Genomic DNA, 2,776 nt, shown 5'->3' with positions numbered 1-2,776 from the left:
TATTGGTCCTTTTCTGTGGTATCAAGATCTCTCAATTCATATCCACCTATATAATTCATTTTTAATCCACCTTTCAAATAATTAATAAAGATATTAAATCAATTCATGGTCCACTGTGATCCTAGTTACAATTCTACCAGATGTTTCTGGGCAGATTGCCATTTATCCTAATCTCTTTTTGTACCTTTCCAGTCAGCTTCAATTTCCATTAATATTTCATCCCAAAACTCCATTTTTAGAAAAGAAGACTGGTTTTATCTACACACAAAGAAGCAAAGGTAGAATTGTTTCTTGCCTGTCCTGATCATCAGTCCCACAAGCCTGCATGACAAGTTTCATTACACTGTAGCCAGGTTTATTCTTATATTCATTCAGAAATAATTTTTCATGCTTCTACAATTAGTAGTGCACAGTGATATAGGTGCAAAAAATGTTAATAAGATGTGGTTATCCATGACATTACCAGGAAAGATAAGGCACATACACAGATACAAAAAAATAGATCAAAATACCCTGTATATATTATCAAGATATATAGAATATAGTTTGTTATATTGCTGTGATTGAATTCAAGAAGTCCTACATTCAAATCCCACCTTTGTCCCTTATTAACTGAATGACTCTGACTGTCATTTAATTTCTTTGTTCCTCCCTATGATTTATATGCCAAGTTATGAAAAGATTGTGATCTTCAAGGAAGTTCATATAGTAAGAAATCCTAATATTCCCTTCATATATGATGGGAATGTGCTTGAGGAAATCTGTGAAACACGAAGTTTCTGGAAGGATTAGTGTGATTGATCATTAGACTCTTATTTTATTTTAAACTTATCTCTAATCAGCCTTAATCTGTTTGTTATGATTCTATAGGGCTAAATCTTTATATTAGGCACCAGAGAAGTGAACTGCAAATTATAAGTTAGTTCACTTGCCTAACCACTAGAATACTGATAACCAAACCCAGCTTAAGTGAAATGTTTTGATGTGATATGAAAAAGTCACCCTTTCTTGCCCAATATGAGAATAGCCTCAACTTATGACCACTTAGTCACCAGAAATTAATCTTGCCTTGCTCATATTATGATCACCCATGATGATGCATCATTTCTAGATCTTCTAAGAGGACAAAATCAAGGTTTGTCAGCCCAAGAGGCCTGTATTTTACTTGATCTCTTCTAAATGTCCATGTTTCAAATCCTATAATACTAAGACCCTGGGGAAAGGGGTCTTCTTCAACCATGAAGCAGATCTCAAGACCATTTTATTAGAGAGGACTATGGACCTTTTAATAAAGTACTATTGCTTTGGAGCTATACATTATTTGGTTTTTCTTATAGATTGGACAACTTTGGACCCCACATCAGGGAGATCTTAATAGAGGGGACCTTGAAGAATTGTTAGAGAAACACAGTAACTCCCATATACTGACAACATCCCCAACAAGTGTGACCAACTCAGATGAAAATATATTTAATAAAAACAAATAAATACATTATGATATAGATATTATATTTTAAAACTAAGTCAACACACAGCCTTAGGGTTTCTGGAAAAATTAATATCAAATGGTAAAGAAGGGACGTGTGGTACTCAAAGTTTAGGAAGCATTGCAAGTAAGAGTACAGGGCTAGGAAAATGAGAACTTTATATGAAAAATAAAAATAATCCATTTGATTGTTGTGTAGTGAACAAGAAAGTATACAAAGTAAGTTGAGGCTCAAGAAATTGATTGAAACTATATTGTGGAGAGCCTTGAACAACAAAGCAAAGGGTTTTATGGTTATTTAGCAGAATTTAGTTTAAAAAATATATATTCAGTTGATTGGGGGGAGGGAAGATAGATGCCACAATAGATGTGTTCCTGATGATCCGGCACCACAAGACAACCATCTTCACCGATGCCAAGGAGTTGAGCATAGTGTTCCAGCTGAAGCGCATTGTAGAAGGCATCCTCAGGAGGCCCCCAGGTGAGCAGCATCTCTACAAGGATGACCAGCTTCTGGATGACAGTAAGACCCTGGGCAAGTGTGGCTTTGCAAGTCAGACAGCCAGGCCTCAAGCACCAGCCACTGTGAGGCTGGTCTTTTGAGCTGATGATGTATTTGAAACATTACACATTGAGGCTTTCTCCAGACCCCCGGAACTGCCAGATGTCATGAAGCCCCAAGACTCTGGAATTGGCACCAATGAGCAAGCTGTACAGTAAGGGCCCAAGGCCCCACCCCCTAGTGACCTAATACAATTGTTTATATTGATAGCATTTGGTGCAGGACCTATACAATATTGTTAAAATGGACATAAGGAAGTGATTCAATTTAATTTGATAAATACAAGCAATTTAATCAGATAATTAAGACCTCTGAGGGAATTTCTTTCTTAGAGAATGGAATGGGGAGAACTAAGTAAATTGTGCAACAGTCAAATTTCCATCACTATTTTTGGTTAGACATGGCCTATCTTTTTTTTAATTTACTTTATTTTATTTTTTTCCAATTATATACAAAAATAGCTTTCAATATTCTTCATTTTACAAACTTTTGAGTTCTGTATCTTTCTATCACCCTCCTTTCCCTTCCCACCTCTCCATGGCTTATCATTTTAAGAAAACTTCCATTTATTCCTATGCTCTCTAGTGTTTTTCAACAATCTTATATAACTTGTAAATGTATGGTTGCGTTTAACATATTTAAATATTGGTCATATTTTGAAAGGGGAAATAGAATTGGGGGGGGCCATGACAGAGAAAGAAACAACACAAAAGAAATTTTAAAAAGTG

General features: G+C 35.5%; 1 pseudogene; it reads left to right on the top strand.

Moving 5' to 3' along the window:
* The first annotated feature begins 1,855 nt into the window (after window positions 1-1,855).
* LOC141520349 (elongin-B pseudogene) lies at window positions 1,856-2,206 on the top strand (annotated as a pseudogene).
* The last annotated feature ends 570 nt before the right edge of the window (window positions 2,207-2,776 follow it).

This window comes from Macrotis lagotis, chromosome 4 (genome assembly GCF_037893015.1).
Source record: "Macrotis lagotis isolate mMagLag1 chromosome 4, bilby.v1.9.chrom.fasta, whole genome shotgun sequence".
NCBI lineage: Eukaryota > Metazoa > Chordata > Mammalia > Peramelemorphia > Peramelidae > Macrotis > Macrotis lagotis.
Note: the sequence above shows the minus strand (reverse complement) of the source record. Positions and strands in the feature narration are given on the sequence as shown.